Source organism: Gopherus flavomarginatus, chromosome 2 (genome assembly GCF_025201925.1).
Source record: "Gopherus flavomarginatus isolate rGopFla2 chromosome 2, rGopFla2.mat.asm, whole genome shotgun sequence".
Taxonomy (NCBI): domain Eukaryota; kingdom Metazoa; phylum Chordata; order Testudines; family Testudinidae; genus Gopherus; species Gopherus flavomarginatus.
The window spans coordinates 34,573,907-34,592,936 of record NC_066618.1 but is presented as its reverse complement, the minus strand read 5'-3'; positions in this window follow the sequence as shown (position 1 = coordinate 34,592,936).

Sequence of the window (19,030 nt, the reverse complement as noted above, 5' to 3'; positions counted from 1 at the left end):
CAAACAAACAAAAAAAAAACCCCTAGGGTCTCTGCCAGTCTGACCTGGGGGAAAACCCCTTCCCAACCCCAAATATGGCAGTCAGTCAGACTCTGAGCATTTCAGCAAGACCAACAGGAAAGAATTCTCTGTAGTAACTCAGAGCCGTCCCCATCTAGTGTCTCATCACTGGCCATTGGGGATATTTGCTACTAGCAGTCTCAGCTTATATATAAGGCTGCGAGTTTGTCATGGAAGTCACAGATTCTATGACTTTTCCTGACCTTCGTGACTTCTGCAGCGGCTGGTGCTGGCCCAGGGGCTTCCCGAGCCGGGCAGCCCACGGGCCAGGAGCAGCAGTTTGGATGTGTGGGAGGGGGCTCAAGGCTAGAAGCAGGGGTTTGGGGGGCCCCTGCAACTCCTAGGTGGCAGAGTAGTGGGGGTCTCCACCCCACGCACTGCTGGTGCCCACAGGCCCCGCCCCCACAGCTCCCATTGGCTGCGGTTCCTGGCCAATGGGAGCTGCGGCAGCTGGCACTTGTGGTGGGAGCAGTGGAGGAGCCCCTGCCCTGGCCCCTGCCTCCACCACCCTAGGAGCTGCAGGGATGCAGAGCCAGACAGGGAGCCCTGCCAACCGCCCCTGCTCCAGAGGGGGTCCCAGGTCACCTCAAACCCTGCTCCCAGCACCCATGGCATCCCCAGTCTGCCCCGCCTACATTTTAGTCATGGTAGGTATTTTTAGTAAAAGGTCAGGGGCCCGTGAATTTTTGTTTACGGCCCATGACCTGTCCATGTTTACTAAAGATACCCATGACAAAATCGTAGTCTTAGCTATATACCATTGTAGGCAATCTCATCATACCATTCCCTCCATAAACGTATCAAGTGCAATCTTGAAGCCAATTAGGTTTTTTTGCCTTCCTGCTCTCCCTTGGAAGGCTATTCCACAACTTCACTCCTCTGATGATTAGAAAATTTCATCTAATTTCAAGCCTAAACTATTTGGTGGCCAGTTTATACCCATTTATTCTTGTGTCCATATTGGCGCTTAACTCAACTCCTCTCCCTCCGTGGTATTTATTCCTCTGATGTATTTATAGAGAGCAATCATATCTCCCCTCAGCCTTGTTTGGTTAGGCTTTCTTAAACATGGGAGACCATTATTGCACACAGTATTCCAGATGAGGTCTCACCAGTGCCTTGAATAATGGTACTAACACTTCCCTATCTCTACTGGAAATACCTCCTCTAATGTATCCTAAGATCAATTTAGTCTTTTTCATGGCCACATCACATTGGCAGCTCATAGTCATCCTATGATCAACCAATACATCCAGGTCTTTCTCCTCCTCCTTCTCTTCCAACTGGTAAGTCCCAAGCTTGTATCAAAAATTCTTGGTGTTATTCCCTAAGTGCATGACCTTACACTTTGGACTATTAAATTTTATCCCATTTCTATTACTCTAGTTTTCAAGGTCATCCAGATATTCTTGTATGTTATTCCAGTCCTCCTTTGCATTGGCAATACCTCCCAACTTTGTGTCATCCATAAATTTTATTAGCACACTCCCACTTTTGTGCCAAGGTTATTAATAAAAATGTTAAATAAACTAGGTCCTAAGACCGATCCCTGAGAAACTCCATCAGTAACCTCCCTCAAGCCAGACAGTTCACCTTTCAATATGACCTTATTAAAAACTGAGGCAAAGTATTTGTTTAGTTGTTGGACCATGCCTAGACTGTTGGACCATGCCTAGACTATCTCTAATCTCCAGTCTATCTTCAGTGCTTAGCAGTTCCACTTCTTCTTTCCTTGTTCTTTTTATTTTTATGGCTATAGAACTTTTTACTGTGGGTTTTAATGTCTCTTGCAAGGTCTGACTGCTTGGCTTTTGGCAGTGCTCACCTTCTACTTACACTTTCTGACCCCAAGAGATATCTTTACTTGCTGATCCATCCCATCTTCCATTCCTTGTAGGCTCTCTACTTCTTCATCCAGCTTGGTCTGCAACACTTCCCTATGGTCCTCCCCCCCACCTGCCCTTGCTTGGGATGCAGGCTGCAAAGAGTTCCTGCAACTTTGACTTAAAGAAATTCCAAGCTTCCTCCCCATTCAGATCCTTGACTTCTTCAGTCCAGTCCACTTCCCTAAATTTGCCTTTTTTGAAATGAAGAATCCTAGTTGCAGATCTACTTTTGTTTATATTTCCATTTAGTTCATTCGCTAATGCAGTTTAATCACTTGAACCAAGGTTGTCCTGTACAAGCTGCTCTTCTATGAAGTCCTGCCAACGCACCAATACCAAATCTAAAATGGCATCACCTCTTTGTAGGTTTAGCAACTATTTGGTGAAAAAATCTGTCAGCTATCACATCCAGGAAAATCTGGCCCCTACTATTATTAGTAGCACTTATCCTCCAATCTATATCTGGGAAGTTAACATCTCCCATAATCTCACAATTCCCAGTAGTTTTTATTTCATTAAAAACATTAAAGAGGTCTCCATCCATATCCAAATGGATCCTGGAGGTCTGTAGCATACCCCAAGCACTATCCCTGGGAAACCTTTGGTAGTTTTCTTCCCCAAAGTGATTTTGACCCAGACTTTGTTTTTTCTATTCTATCACTTCCAATTTCTTTACAGTCTACCTCATCATTAATATACAGGCTGACTCCACCACCTTTTCCTTTTTCTGTCTTTCCTGGACAGCACACACACTCTTCAATACCTGTATTCCAGTCATGAATACTATTCAACCATGTTTCTGTTATCAGTATAATATCTGGTTTCACTTCCTGCACCAGTAATTCTAGTTCCTCCATTTTTTTACCCAGGCTCCTTGCACTGGTATACAGACATTTTAATTGTTTCTGCTTGGCTTTGCCTAGTTTTCTCACCCAATTTAGGTATGGTGATTATACTGCCAATATTGCCTACCTAACTATTAGCTTCATTGCTACTGGCAGTGTCCCCACACTATCTGTCATCTGTCATACCCCATGGAGATATCAACTCTCACCACCTCTCTACCAGTCTTTGTCACTGGTTCAACATTCAATAAACAAGCACCTTTATGCTTTCTCCCATGCTGTCCCTCACACCTGGGAGGCACTCTCTGTAAATATCTACAAAGCTATTTCATTGTCCTCTTTCAAATCTCTCCTTAAAACTTTCATTTGCTCTCATTTCTACAAAAATCTTGTCAGTGGTTAAGAAGATAGCTGCTTATCATGCATTTTTTCTTTGTGCTCCCCTCTCTGTTTGTAGCCCCTAATATCTCTTTTCTCAGGGCTTGTGTACACTACAGTGGCACAGCTGCGCTGCTGTAGCCCTTTAGTGTAGACACTATCTATGTCCATTGGCATTAATCCACCTCTGAGAGGCAGTAGCTATGTTGACCGAAAATGTTTTCCTTCTACCTAGTGTTGTCTCCACGGGCACATAGTTTGGCTTAACAGCACCACTTTGGGGGGGTGGTTAAACCAACCTAATTTTCTAGGGTACACCAGGCTATATACTTAGCTCTTTGTTTTATACTTAGCTCTTTGGGGCAGGGATTGCCTTTTTGTTATACGTTTGTACAACACCTAGCACATGATTGGGACTCTTACACATTATATGCAATACACATAATTAATAATGTATAAATAGAAGGGTCCTCCCTTAGCAAATTATTTAATACAAGGTACTCAAATGACAAAGTGGGCATAGTATAAGAATCTAAATACAATAGAATAGAATTTCCTTCATTTCAGAAAATTTTGACACAGATTCAGGGGAAGAAAAAAGCCAAATCAAATGAGAGATAGAGAGAGAGAGAGAGGACATGTACTTACAATTTATTTGGAATTCTAGAGTTGCTTGCCAGTGATAAATAAACATGCCAACATTTGTGCACCCAAAAGCCCTTGACTTCAAAAGCATTACTCATGTCATTCTAAGCATACACAAAAGTCCTTCATAAAATACTTTAAAAACAGTGTCAGTGGTGTGATATATTTTAGGTTATTTTAAACAAAGTGGCTTATTTCTTTTTCTATATACAGTGTAGAACTTTAGGTTCCCAGAACAACTACAATCAACTCCCCCAACCCTAAAATGACCATTTATCCAAGTTTTATTGAAACAGTTGCATTTTTTTCATATGCTGTCTTCATTTTTCATTTAACCAATCAAGATGTTTGGGGATTTTACACCTTTTTTTTAATAACTACAAAATATTTTCCAAGATATATTTTTTTACTGAATAGAATTCTCTCTGGGTTTGCCATGGAGGAACAATTCCATGAAATGAATGTTCAGCTTAATGAATAGTGCTTGCAGTGAAGAGAAAAGTTGAATGAGTCATCAAAGCTGTTGTTTTTCTTAAGGTGAATGCTGATATTTCATGATAAATCCAAGAAATATACATACGTTGCTATTAAGTCAACTGGCAGCAGAGGCCACTGTAGCTATGGGCCAGCTAGGCAGATGCCTAAGGCAGCAGATTTGGTTAAGCCACCCCTTCATAATGAGGGGGGGCAGCTGGGCCAAATTAGAATGGTGTTGTGACTCTCTGTGCCAGGCAGCAACACCACTTCCACTTCCTTAGTTTTGGCACACGTGCCCCTCCCTCATGACAGTGGGGCAATTGGGAAAAAATTGGCCCTCTGAAGTGTTGCTTTGGGCAGCAGATTCTCCTGAGCAGCCTCTGGCTGGCAGTAGTGACATAAGCACTTTTTTAAAAAGTGTATGTTGATCTTCTGTATGGCTCTTGTGCAACTCTTAAATATGGTGCCACAGAAGTGTCCCAGTTTTTAGTTTAAAGATGGAGTCAGCTTACTCAAACCTCTGCTCATCCCCATAAACACAAATGTTTGGTTTTATCGAGGATTTTGTCACCTATATAATAATAATGTCACTCTGTTACAGTATTACACTTGAAATTTACTGTCTCTCTGATTTTTTTTTTTTTTGGTCTTCCTCTTTCTTGACTCAACTTTCTTTTCTTCTATGTCTGTTTTCCTTGCGTTTTTCCTAGATAACTTCATTTTCCCTTTCATTCTCTGTTTCTCCACTGTTCTTGCCTCTCCCAGTTTTTTCCTCTGCTTCTCCCAATTTTAACTCATTCATTCATTCATTCATTCATTCCTGCCTACACCATTCCCTAGCTGTCTTACCTCCCCCATCCATATTATTTTTTTCCTCGCTCCCTTCCTTCTCTCTGTTCTGTTCATCTCATGCCACCTTTTATCCCCCATGTTCTGTCTTCCTGCTTCCACCCCTGTACCACATTCACTCTCTCTTTGCCAAGCTTCTCCTATCTTTTTTTCTCCTTGGCCCTCTGCTCTTGCTAGTGCTCCAGTGTCTCTTGCTTTATTCTCCATTTATCCTTCTTCTCTGCCTTTCCTTAGTCTGCTCTCTACCCCAGTTCTATCAATTCTTCTTTTTCTCCATTGCCCCCCCCATCCAAGTCCACCTCAGTCCTTCAATTCTCTGCTTAATTCTTGTCCTTTTCACAGGGTGGGGTGAATATTTAAGGAGTTCAAGTCCCAGCTATGACTTGTACTTGGTTTCCCCTCTCCAGAACACGTAACTGAGGCTATGTGTATACTACACACCACTGATCATGGCAGGTAAGGTATGTGACAGTGTAGCTACATTTTGCAGTGAAAGGAAGGCTGTGTCCAGATTGTGGAGCATAGTGAAAGGCTCTGGCAATGGGGAGGCAGTGGAAAAGGCTCTAGCCTGCCAGAGCCATAATGTCATCTAGTGGAGACTCATGGGAGAGGCACAAAGGGCCAAGTGACCCTCCAGCAGAGTCAAGTGCTATGTTCCCTCCACAGTGCGCACCTGCGTGGTTGCACAGGAGGCCACCAAGTGCTGTGCAGGTATGCACACTGCACACAGGGACGTGGGATGAGTTTGGGGGTGGTGATGGGGGAGGTTGGGGCATGCGGAGCTGGGGCAACTCCCCCAGATCTGGGGCTGTGGCAGGGCAAAATGCCTCTTCCCTACAGTTCTAGGGTTGTGGTGGGGAGATAGGACTCCCCCAGCCCCAGAGCTGCTGTGACCAGGGAGAGGCCCCTCTCCCCTGGCGCCAGCCCCAGAGCTGCTGTGACCGGGGAGAGGCCCCTCTCTTCTGGCCCCGGCCCTGGAGCGGGAGCTTCTACAGCTGGGGAGAGATGCTCTCCCCCAGCCCAGGTGCTGTTGTGGGAAAAGAGGGCTGGGAGGAGTCCTCTCTCCCCACGTAGCCCTGGGCAGCCTGTACCCCAAACCTGTCATCCCTGGCCCCACTGTAGAGCCCGCACCCCCAGCCAGAACCCTCACCCCTGTACCCCAACCCTCTGCCCCAGCCCTGAGCCCCCTCCCACACCCTGAACTCCTCATCCCTGGCTCCACCCCAGAGCCTGCACCCCCAGCTGGAGCCCTCATCCCCTCACACCCCACCCTCTGCCCCAGCCTTGAGCACTCTCCCACATCTGAACCCCTCAGTCCCACCCCCACCATACATCACCTCCATATTAGTGCACATAACAAAATTCATTCTGCATGTGGATGGGAAATATTACAGGGAACATTGGTCAAGTGCACCTCCAGCAGCCAGCCCATCCAAGGAGAAGGAGGAGCAGGGCCAGAGCTGGAAGGGAAGAGGTGAGGCCAGAGCCTCTCCTCTTCCAGCCACACTGCCTGGGACACTGCCTGGCTGCCTCCACCCAGGTTCAGCTTCTGGGGACAGTGGTCGATCCCCTCCGGCATGGTCAGAGTCGGCTCCTGTCCTCAGAAGCTGAGCCTGGGCAGGGAGTGGGCTGCTCCCACCTCCCCTCCCTGCCCAGGCTCAGCTTCTGGGGACAGGAGCCGACTCTGAGCATGCTGGAGGAGCACAGGGGCTGTAACTCGCTCAGCCGCTGTCCGAGAAGCCAAGCTTGGGTGGGAGGCAGGCACAGCCACAGTCAGGCGCTCTCCCAGCCAGGCAACTGCTGTGCTGCAATGGGCCGCCTCCAGGAGTGGCTCTGGGGCCTGGCTACTAGGGAGAGTAGCCGAACATGCCAGGGGGAGCTGGCGCAGTGGAAAGACAGAGCTCCTCCCAGGTAACATGGGATGGGGACAGTGTGGGCTGGGGGTGGAGTGGGGAGGAGTCATGTGGGGAGGTCACGTGTCCTCCCCTTTAGCTCGTGCCCCCTTTGTGCCCCTCCCATGAGTTGCCTGTTATCTCATAATTGTTGTGCCTTTTTTCAAAATGTTACAAACCACGTGGCCCTCCTCACTGCTCACCATCTCTGACAGAAAAATGGAGACTGCATTGCTCTGCACTATTGTCATGAGCATTGTAAGCACAGGATGCATGATCCTCTGGACATAATGGGAGGAAGATGTACCCTAGGATCTCCCATGGACCGGAGCCAGCCTCAGGCTGGCAAGCAGGAGAGACTCAGTACCCGGCAGCAGGAATGATGGCTGGGAGCCCGAAAGTGATATTCCCCAGAGTCGAGGGGCAGCCAGATGGGAAACGGACTGGAGTAGGAAATGGACCAGGGAAGGTGATGAGGTACAGAGCAGGGGATCAGCTAAGTTGGCTGCAGAGGGCCCTCAGTCAGAATCTAGTGGAGTAGGGTGGGCCCGGGTTCCCATATCCCATCTGTTTGGTCACTAGGGAGGACATCCACCCCACTGAACTGTTCCTGTTGCTCTATTGCCCCTAGGCAGAGTGTCCACCAATTGAATTATTGCCATTGAGCAGGACTACCACCAATTGAGCTGTAACCAGTAGGGAGAAAGCCCTACCCAGACCTGCTAATCACACAGTCACAGACCACTACTTTATAGCCTGGTGTCATGTTGTAGGTGTGCCTCACCTTAATTTCCCACATTTGAGGTAGCCATAGTCACTTTAACAACCCTGGCAAGAAGAAGTCAACACACAGGAAAAAGCCACCCAGGGCTTCTTTCCTCCGGCGGGGAGATCCACGTTTGGAGTCTCGGTGGGTAGCAGGGAGCTGGGACTCTGAAATGCAGCAGGGCTCCCAACAGGGAGTGGGTTGCCTAGGTGGCAGCTCAAGCCAGGAGCCTGAGTGGCAGCCTGGCTTGAAGTGGAGACCATGTAGCAGGAGCTGTGAAATTGACAAGAATTACAGTTAGCCTATATAAGGAACACAGTGTCTACACAGACACTGCATCGCCCTGACAACACTGACGTAAGTCCTATGACTCTTGTTGAGGTGGTTTTGTTATGCTGGCATAGCAGGGAGTTACGTCGGCGGGAGGAGCATTTCAGTATCTACACCTCCACTGTTTTGTCAACAAAAGCTGACTTTTTCGACAAAACTCTGTAGTGTAGACAAGGCCTAAGTTCTGCTTTCAGGGATCCTATGAGAGAGGTTTATCTATTGTTCTACCAGGCTGTCCTCCCATGTTTAACACCACTTACAAGTTTCTGCAGAGGGAAGATCCTTCTATTACATGGTAGATAATGTACTTTTTACTTTTGTTAGAAAACTACTACGAAGGTTTACTCAAGTGCAAGTGATCAAAAATGGTGTCTCACTTTCATATATAGATTTTTGCTAATTCTGACAATCAGCTTCCAAATACAACTGTGTGTAGCTTTGGTCACAAAACAGGTTGAATAGAAGTTGGAGAAAAAGTTAATATTAATCTTCTTGCAAAACAGAAGTTATTTTGTACAGCCAGAGCATTCTATACTAGTGTAGCCAGGCATGCATGTGAGAAGCTACCAGCGAATTATGAAATGTTAAAGATGGCAGCATTTGTGAACTTTGATAGTAGGGAAAACTTTGCTGGCAGATACCAGCACACATTTAATTTCTCTCCACCTGAGACAGAGAAGCTGCAAAAGAAGCTTGTTGATTACCAGTTGATGCAGAAATCAGATATCCCTCAGTGTGTATGGGTTGAGACAGCACTACAAACTAACACAAACACTACTGTACAATACAGGATGGACACTGTGCAGGCATATCTTAGCAATGTCAAAAGCTGTAGTGGTCTTCTCAGGTTCCCTTTACTGTCCAGGTTTGCCTCAGTTTTACCCCACTCAAATGCAGGAGAAGAGTGTTCAGTCTTGTTAAAAAAAATAAGGCACCATTTTGACCAAACCTTGGACTAGGTGGGACACTGTCCTCTATTGTCCGAGTGAAGCTGGCAAATCCTGAGCCATGTTTCAAGTTTGAGCCACCAAAAGAAGTTATAAAAACAGCAAAAGGGACCGCATGGTAATATAACAAAGCACATGAATAAAATGTGAAACCAAATTAGATAATAAAAGAAATGTGGAATCAGAATCCTTTATTTATGGTTTGTTAGCTTCAAACTAATAAAATTCAGTTTAATTACTTTATTTTTATATTCATTTAATGTATTGTTTGGTTGTGGTTATTTAATTAACTTATTTTACATTTATTTTGGAATCTGATCACTTTAGTTTGCTGTAAATGTAATATGAGCAGTAATATACAAACCAAAGATTATTTGTACTGTTAAGCGTTTTTCAAATAGATTATCACTATGACAAGGTGATATGCATAATAAACAGTGTTGTATTGATAAAAGTTTTCTTTTTTGTTAGGTTCAAACATAAATTGTTTTTACCTTTCTCTTGTATTGTCCATTGACTGTGTGTCTAAACCAGGGGTTATTAACTCTGATCCTCAGGGGATTTCTAGCCATCCATGTTTTTGTTCCAACCAGCAAATTGTTGTTGTTAAAATCAGCTGGTTTGCATTGCATATAAAATTCTCATGTGCCCTAGACTTTAGTATGAATTAGAACATTTAAGTGTTTCATATGCAATATTAAGCACTGTACATTTTAGAACTATTAAATGCTGGTTGGATTAAAAACTTTGACTTTTGGATGTCATGAAGGACCAAAGATGAGAGTCCCTATCTTAAGCAATGACTTAACACATCACCTGGAAAGTCCCACTCTTTGGCTTTGAATCTCACTCCTAAGGATAGCTAACCCTTGGCATCTCTGCTTCAGCCTGTCACTTAAAGGGATAGTAAACTGTAATGGGCAGCCTGCAGGGAGAAACAAAAGAAGTTATTTACAAAGTTAAAGCTGGTAAATACACACACAAATGAGTTACAGTCTTAGGTTTAAAAAGGCAATAGAAACTGTTCTATATGTCCTTTAGGGCTAGCCCAGGCTAAGCAGCTTGAGGATCCCCTGCTTATGCTTAGAAATATTGCCCTTTCCAAATTCCAAGTAGCATAGCAATACAGTTTCTTCTGGTCAGGGATTTATATTCCCTTTGACCAGAGTTCAAGCTGTGATGGGCCATGTCCACCTGCAGGTTCTCTCTTCAACAGTGTGTAGGGGGAGCAACCAAAAAAGTCTTTGTTCTTTGATGTTTCACAAAGGCCCATTCCATCTTAATGGGCCTTCCTGGGGGGCGGGACCTAAGACTTTTTGTAGGAAGCCAGCATTTCTACATTAATTAATGCTCCTTTTCCATTTGATGACTTGCACAATTACAGAGGATTACAATGCAAGCATTTAAGATAACCTTATAACATGGGGTAAAGCTTTTATAAGTAAAATTAATACATGCAACATCCTACAAGCATTTAATGAAGCCTAAACACATTCTTATAAATTTAACATCTAGTTTAACAATACTAACACACAGGTGAGCCAGACTGGTTTCCAGCTTTGCATTTGTCAGTGCTCAATGACACCTGTCTCCTATTCTGAGAGAGTCATAAATGCTGATCTCATTTTCCTATCTGGGTACTTGTTCATCCACCTTAACCACAACCAAGTGGCTTTTCTCCTCCTTGATTAGCTCCTTCTGTCTGTCCTTTGAATGCTGGATTTGTTTCTGTTGCTCACCCAGACTCAACAGGCAAATCTGCATCTGGGTCTGCAAATTACTTTAATAATTGCAAACAGTTGAGCCCTTCTCACACTTGCTCCATGGTGCCTATCAACTCCTCTCAGTCTTTGCCGTAGTTCCTTCAGCCTGGTACCCTGCTGCCCTTTGGCAAGGGTGGCTCTAGGTATTTTGCTGCCCCAAGCACGGCAGGCAGGCTGCCTTCTGTGGCTTGCCTGCGGGAGGTTCCCGGTCCCACGGATTCGGCGGCACGTCTGCAGGAGGTCCGCCAAAGCCGCGGGACCAGCAGACCTTCTGCAGGCATGCCGCCAAAGGCAACCTGCCAGCTGCCCTCACGGCAACCGGCAGAGCGCCCCCTGCGGCTTGCTGCCCCAAGCATGCACTTGGCGTACTGGTGCCTGGAGCCGCCCCTGCCTTTGGAGCAGTTGACCAACTCTTTGTCTGACTCCTGTATCAGATTACTCGGGTTTCCCCCCACTCTCATGTCCTCAGGCTGAGGACTGTCTCTAGGCATCCTTGAGTACCCTTTTCTCATACACTCTTTCACACCTACACAAAATAAAGAGTTTTGGACTTGCTGCTTTCTCTAGAGGTTTGTGTACCCAAGGCCTAGGAGAGGGTTCATTGAGCATATAATGCCCTTGAGTGTCCTTCTTCTGAAGAAGGACACTCAGTGACCAACCCGGAGACTGCATTTCAGAGACCTACCTGTCAATTAAATTAAGTGGTTTGTGATGGACCATGCTCACTGTTCATTGAGGAAGTTGGTTTTGCCTGGATAGGTGATTTTTTTCTAAACCTAAAACTTATCTCTCCTGGTTAAGAAATATGAATTTATTGCCAGACATATTCACTCTGTCTCGCTGTTCTGTCAGCGAAGTGTTCGTTGGCCTTGTCTCCTCCTTGCCCTCGAATGCTCGACACATGTCCTATGCTTCAAGGCCACTTTAAGTTCCTTTATGCCATTGGAGCAGTGCAAAGGGGTCTTGGTATTTTTCCAGGTCCTGACCCGGAACCTAGTGAGCTTCTTGCACCTCTCTTGTTGAAAAAGTAGCCATTTGGGTGGCCCATGAATTCATATCCTACCTGGCTGTGTTCGCTGCCTTCCCAAAAATTACATTGTATGCCTCAGGGTCACCATTCGGTCCCAGTTTGGAAAGGCTGAGACTCCCAGCCAACCTGTCCTTCCTGTACCTTCAGTTGTTGAGCCTTGTTAACATGTTAGTTAGGAACCAGCTGACCTTTCTGGGTGTGCCTGGGGACTGCAGAGACCTGAGGGATAGTGCACAGGAAAAGAAACTAGCCTAGATAGGAAAATCACTGTTTACCACTCTGCTATTTTGGACTATATGTTTCTTTTGTTATAACTGCGGCTGTTAAGGACTATGAAGAAAGAGTGGATCTTGAACCTAAAATACGGAGGCCTGATTTGGTTTGCTAACAACATAAAGTAAACACAGCATCCTAATAAGGGCAAAAGTCTCTTAGCAACCAGAAGGTCTGATATTTGTTTACCTAGGAAAGATTATGCTTGGATACAGAGACACGTATGGAAGATTTTATAAGGCTTGTCTTTGTTGCTTTTTCATGTTTTCTGATATAACTTGTATGACAAAGTTCCTCCTCTGCCTTGGTGGGTCCTGCTCTTATTGGCGGATTTGCTCACCTCAGAGATCCATGGCAGCCCTCAGTTTAGCCACTTTTGCTTGTGTCTCAAACCTGCCATTCACTCAGCTAACCTCATCACTGGCCAGCACGGGGAAAAGAAAGGAGAACAAACCCTGCAGTCTCTGCTGATCCACCTAGTAGGTCAGGTGACAGGCCAGGGTCCTTCCCGTCTGGTGGGACCCACAGTCCAGGTCAACTCCTCTTCTAGTCAGTAGGGGGAAGGGAGATGGGGAGAACCCAGGCCCAGCCTCTACTCCAGGTTCCAGCCCAGGGCCCTATGGATCACAGCTACCTACAGTGTTTTGTGTGACAGCTGCAACTCCATTAGCTAGTTCCCCAAGGCCTCCTCCCAACACCTTCTTTATCCTCACCACAGGACTGTCTTCCTGATGCCAGATAGCATTTGTACTCCTCAGTTCTCCAGCAACACACCATCTCACTGACTGATGTGAGATCCTCTCTAAACCAGGTGCCCTGATTAGCCTGCCTGTCTTAATTGATTCTAGCAGCTTCTTAATTGGCTCCAGGTGTCCTAATTATCCTGCCTGCCTTAATTGGTTCCAGCAAGTTCCTGATTGTTCTGGAACTGCCCCTGTTATCTTACCCAGGGAAAAGGGACCTACTTATTCTGAAGGCTGAGATATCTGTCTTCTACTCTTTTGAGGCCATCCTGCTGGCTGGTTGCTCCCTCTGGCTGCTGCTGTGACCCTCAGAGGGGAGTGTGAGACCCCACATTTCTGAGGCCTTCCCTGACTGGGTTGTTGTTGCCCTTGGTTTCTGCCACTGGAGCTCAGGAGGGAGTGGAGGAGGCCCTGCTTTGTGGAGGGGGTTTGTAACATTCTTGCTTCTGTGGTGGTAGGTGTCATTGTAGTGGGGAACTGGGGGAGTGATGTGGAGCCTCTTCCCCTGGTCCTTTTGCTCTGCTACTGCCACCACTACTGCCCCCTCCACCTTTCTGTTACCTTCAGGCTCTATTCTCCACCCCCTAGCAAAGTACTTTGTTTTGTCCTCCCTTCCATCTTGGGACAGTAGTGGCAGCGGGTGGGCACTTGTTTTTTAGATGCCCATGGGTGTGTGTTTCCTTTCCCTTCCCTTGGCTTTGTCCTTTCTCCCCTGCTGCATTCAGCTGGTGAAATAGAAATGAAATAATTGGCAATATACCAATCTCCTAGAGCTGGAAAGGACCTTGAAAGATCATTGAGTCCAGCCCCCTGCCTTCACTAGCAGGACCAAGTACTGATTTTTGCCCCAGATCCCTAAGTGGCTACCTCAAGGATTGAACTCACAGCCCTGGGTTTAGCAGGCCGATGGTCAAACCACTGAGCTATCCCTCCCTTCTGCTTTGCCCACTACCCTGTTTTTGCAGCTGCTTGCCCACTTTCCCTTTGCTGCCTGCCCTGCCCATCCCTCTTCTAGGTGCTCTGTTTGCTCTGGTTTGCCCTGCTTTGGTTTTTTTTTTTTTTTTGGTCCCTGGTTAGTTTGTCTGCCCCTCCCTTGTGCTACGGTGGTTGTTAGCCCCATTTCCCCCCTTTTGGTTAGGTTGCTTTTAAACCCACCTTGTTTTTTGTTTCACGCCTGTAGAGTACTTGATCTGACCCTCCCCTTCATTCCAACCCCTTGCATCTTGTCCCCTTCCTGGTCCAGCCTCATTGCCTGCATGCCCATGTTCCTTTTTCAGTGCCTGAGGTCCCCCACCCCTTTTTTTTTATTAATCCCTTCACTGATGCACACTTCCCCATGATGTCTTAGTTTTTCCTTCCCTTCCTTAGTGAAGCCGGGGGAGCCAGTTTTTTCATCCTGTGCTGGGAGTTGTATTCCTTGTCCTCCTCTGTCCCTTTCTGTTGGCACCCTCCTGCCCTGTTTTCAGCCTAGCAGGGTGGGTGGTAGCTGTTTCTCCCCTCCTTTCTCTTCATTCCCCTCTCCCTGCCCTAGTGGTTGTCCCTATTCCTCCCTTCCTGTGGTGGGTGATTTGGGGGGTGGGACTTCTCTGGATGCCCCTGCAGTTCCCTTTCAGTCTCCCTCCCCTGTGAGGGCCAACTTGACTTCTACTGCCGGGTTGCCTGCCAGCACTGCCACTGAGACACCGGCAGTGGCAGGCATGGATAGGGACTCCCGAGACTTTGTTGCTACTGCCATGACCTCTGCTGCCTGTGCTTCTGAGACTGCTCCCTTGGCCGGGGGATGAAGAGGAGCAAGAGCCCTGCCCGGAAGGTGAAAACTCCTGCAGCAGTGGTTCCCTCTCCCATTGTGGCACCATCGATGGCCACAGCCCCTTTTTCCCCTGTCCCGTTGTTCCCTCCACTAGCCCTGGAGGTGCTGCTCCTTCAACCCCCAGGGCGTACACCCAGGTAACCACAACCCCTGCCCTTGCCACCTTGCCATCTGCTCCAGCCGCCTCCCGGAATACCATTCCCGGTGGCCGGAGCCTCTTTCCCACCCTCACCAGGGAGCACGGCGTGCGTTGCCTCTTGGTGTCAGCCTTGCCCCACATAGAAACCTAATTGCGGGCATTGGCACGGATGGTGGGGCCCACGGCCGTGGTGGCAGCCTCTAAGATGTTTGGGAAGGTGGAGTTCTTCCTGGTGTTGGAGGCCACTGCCCAGGAGGTGGTGGAGAGGGGCATGGTGGTGGGAGTCGTTCATGTCCCCCTTGAGTCTTTGGAGGACCTGGACATATGGGTTGTGTTCTCCTCTGTTCCTCCCTTCCTCTCCAATGCTGCCCTTTTGCCATTCCTCTCCACCCTGGGGAAGCCCTTGTCCGTCCTCAGCCCCTTTCTGTTGGGCTGTAAGGACCCCACCCTTTGCCACATTTTGTAATTCTGCCGGCAGGTGCAGATTTAAGTACCACTGGCAGCACGTGACAGGGAAGCTCTGGAGGGGTCCCTTCTGGTGCCCCATTGAGGGGCCCAGTATCAGGTTTATTACACTTTGGAGGCCCGGTGCGCTCTCTGCTGGGTGGCGGGGCATGTCCAAAGGGACTGCCCCCTGGCGCGGCTTGGAGCGGCATCTGGGACCCCTGATACTCAGAAGGGCATTGGCCCTTTCATCACCTGTGGCCTTGATTGCCTGGGGTCGCCCCTCATCCATCTGTGACCATTGTCAATTCTGCCATCATCTGGGCCGAGTTCTGGGAGAGTGGAGTTCTCCTTCTGTCATGCAGGCGAGCAGTGCTCGCCTCGCTTCTGAAGAACGGGGACCTCCGTCACCTTAGGAATTGGTGTCCCGTCTTGCTCCTCAGCACAGACCATAAGGTCATGGCGAAAGCCATCTTGCTGCGACTGGGGTCTGTGCTGGTGGACATGATCCGTCCTGACCAGACCTACACCATCCCGGGCTGTACCATCTTTGACAATCTTTATTTGGTCTGGGATCTCCGTGAGCTTGGGTGTAGGGATAGTCTGTTTGTTGTTTACCCTCCTTTCCCTGGATCAGGAGAAGGCGTTCGACCGGATGGACCACGGGTATCTCCTGGGCACTCTGCGGGCATTCGGCTTTGGGCCCCATTTCGTGGGTTTTCTCCAGGTGCTGTACGCTTCTGCAGAGTGCTTGGTCAGGCTCAACTGGACCCTGACTGCACCCGTTGACTTCGGGCCAGGAGTGAGTCAAGGTTGTCTGCTGTCAGGCCAGTTGTATACTCTGGCCATTGAGCCCTTCCTCCACCTCCTCCAGAAGAGGTTGATGGGGATGGTGCTCCATGAGCCAAGGATGCAGCTGGTCCCAGCAGCGTAGGCTGATGATGTGCTCCTCATGGTCCAGGACCCAGGTGACCTGGTGCTGGTGGAGGCCTGCCAAGCTCTGTACTTGGCAGCCTCCTCTGCCTGGGTCAGCTGGATCAAGAGCTCTGGCCTGATGATTGGGGCCAGGTGGCAGGCGAGTTCCCTCCCAACCGTGCTTCAGGCCATTCAGTGGGGTGCGGGTCCACTGCTTTATCCTGGCATTTATCTTTCTGCCATGCATCCTTCCCCACTGGAGAACTGGCACGATTTGGAGGGCAGGGTGGTTGAGCAGCTGCGGAGGTGGGCAGGACTGCTCCAGTGCCTCTTCTTTCAGGGGAGGGCACTGGTGCTTAATCAGCTAGTCCTGTCCATGCTCTGGCACTGGCTCAACACCCTGTGCCCAGCCCTGGGGTTCCTGACCTGGCTCCAGAAGCTAGTTCTGGAGTTCTTTTGGCCAGGACTGCACTGGGTCTCTGAGGGTTTTGCATCCTCCTCTGGAGGAGGACAGGGCCTGATGTTCTTGCACATGCAGGTCCATGTCTTTCGCCTCCAGGCGCTGCAGAGACTCCTTTATGGTGCAAGTAACTCGATGTGGAGTACATTGGCACACGCCTTCCTCCGCCACCTCCGAGTGCTCCAATATGACCGGCAGCTCTTTTACTTTCACCCGAGAGGTCTTCCACAAGACCTCTCTGAGATGCCGGTCTTCTGCCAGGACCTTCTCTGGACCTAGAAGCTGGTTTCGGTGACGAGGTCTGTGGTGGCCACCGGGTGGGGGCAGATCTCGTGGAGCTCTGCCACACAATCCCCATCTTCGTATGCAGGTGGCAGAGTCTCCCTCAGATCTCTTCATCGGGCCCCTGCCCCGTTAGCCTTCAAGACCCCCACCCCTTTGTACTCCAAGCTGGCTGCATGATTTGCAGACAGTTCATTTTTGAACTGGGCCACAGGACCATCTCTACATGCTCACGCTCCACACGCTTCATTTCCCCACCCTCTTGTCCCGCCCTGCTAGTAAGTGGCAGGACCTTTTACCAGCTGCAGAGTGTGGGGGACCCCCGGTGGGCCAGCCTGTATTCCATCCTGGTTCCACGGCCTGCCGAGGACACTAGCTGGCGGCTCCTTCATGAAGCCATGAGCATGGATGTGTACCTGGCACGGTTCACCCCTCTTCCCAACACTTGCCCTTTTTGCGGTGTGAGGGAGACCCTGGGACCTGTCTATCTGGAGTGCGTTAGGTTGCAGCCCCTCTTCCGGCTTCCCCAAAACCTCTTGTTGAGGTTCTGGCTGCACTTTTCCCCGCACTTTTTTCTATATGCTTACCCCATCCATGGCCCCACAAAGTCATGGGACCACTTGTCAACCTCCTCCTAGCCATGGCCAAAGTGGCCATTTATAACACCAGGGAGAGGAGGTTGGCTAAGGGCGGGGCCTGTGACTGTGGGGCCCTGTTTTCATTTTTTCATCCCTTCATGCATCTGGGCAGAGTACCTTTGGGCGGCATCCGCTGGCTCCTTGGATGCTTTTGAGAAGCAGTTGGCACTGTCTGGTGTTCTCTGCTCGGTGTTCCCTAGTTATGGCCCTTTGACCCCCGCACCTGTCCCATCTTTTTCCTTTGTTGTCGCACAACTTTAGTTGAGGTCTGGGCTCAGTAGCTCCACCCCAGTCTGGGGGAGGGGCCTTTAGCTGTGGGCAGGCTTCCACCTGCTCACTTCCCAGTACCCAATGGGATCACTGTCCTGTAGCCATCTGGCCCGACCCTGTCACACTTGTTATAAAAGGCTGTATGAATGTATGTACATCATGTCTATGAGTGACTGCAAGTGGCTTTTTTCTTTTCCTTTGTGTATGTGATTAACTTTTTGTTTTTTGTGGGTGTGTACACCTGTGCTGGTTATTTATGGTGCTCATATGCATTGTGTGTGTGAAGTTTCTTAAAATACTGAAATATTATGTAGGGGATGGTGAAACATGTAGGACTTTTGGCCTGTTAGATAAACTGTGTATATGCATTAACATTCCACAAAAATCGTTCTGCAGTTTCTTCATGTCTGTGTGGGACCCTCATGTATCCTATCAAAACTTGGCAAGCCCCAGGAGTGTTTGTGCACAGGGTGTGAGTCCAGAAGCTTATGCCTGTCTAAGTGTTACAAAGCATAAGATGCAGCCTTGATATTAGATCTTCTGAAAATCTTGAAGGGAAGTTAAAAAGAAAACCAGCTTTTCCTTAAGGGACAGTTTTGTGAGCAGTTTGACAGTTGCAGGTTTCATGTTGTAATTTGTTAGCTATCAACTCCAACTGAGAACGTTTTATGCATTATCAGGGTGTTTATATGTGTAGAAAGGAGGTTATTTTTATTATTGCGTTGCATTTTGCAAAATGCTTCAGTAATATATATGTTGTTAGTGCAAAATATTTATTGGCAAAGCACTTTTTGTTAAATCTTAAGGAGGGAATTTGTGTGTATTTACTGCCCCACAAATACTTAAACATAGTGTTTCCCATAGGTCAAAGTTTTATCTTATTGATTATATCTGAGTTTAACCACTTTTGCAAAATTGCCACCTGTGGTTTAATGGCATAATAAATAAGTACCTTACATAACCCACAATACCTAAAGGTCTGTTAAAGGTTTTACATTATAAAAAGAGCCCCTTCATTTACTATAACAGCATGTAATATAAGGAAGCCACAGTGTGCTTTTTTTTTTTAAACCCAACCCAAATTGCTTTAGAGGGCAACTGAAAGAACTATACAAAATAAAAATTAAAAAAAACCAAACATGTAACAAAGGGAAATTTTGGTTGTAGTGAATAACAATCAGATGCTAA